General features: G+C 18.5%; 1 protein-coding gene across 1 annotated transcript in view; it reads left to right on the top strand.

Moving 5' to 3' along the window:
• Positions 1–335, top strand: part of LOC107647680 — a 4789-nt gene that overhangs the window by 2024 nt on the left and 2430 nt on the right. The window lies entirely within an intron of this gene.

Here is a 335-nt window from a genome sequence, read left to right as displayed (position 1 = left end):
GTATAATTATCTAATTAAAATAATAAGTTTAGCTTCATAAATAATACTTGTATAAATGAATTCGAAACGAGTGGATCGAGAAAAAATTAACATATATAGTTACCTAACTACTTATTAGAATTGAGATTGATTAATTGATAATATAAGTATATTTTAAATTTTTAATAAGTTAAAGTCAATTAAATTAACTCACAAGCTAAGTTAGATCATAAAGCTATGATTTAAAAAATAAATCTTACCTATATATAATAAAAACTTATTTATTACAAGGATAAGATTATCATAATATATTTTTAAGTCAACATATATTCAACATAAACTTAATAAGCTATTTT

This window comes from Arachis ipaensis, chromosome B06, assembly GCF_000816755.2.
Source record: "Arachis ipaensis cultivar K30076 chromosome B06, Araip1.1, whole genome shotgun sequence".
Lineage (NCBI taxonomy): Eukaryota > Viridiplantae > Streptophyta > Magnoliopsida > Fabales > Fabaceae > Arachis > Arachis ipaensis.
Note: the sequence above shows the minus strand (reverse complement) of the source record. Positions and strands in the feature narration are given on the sequence as shown.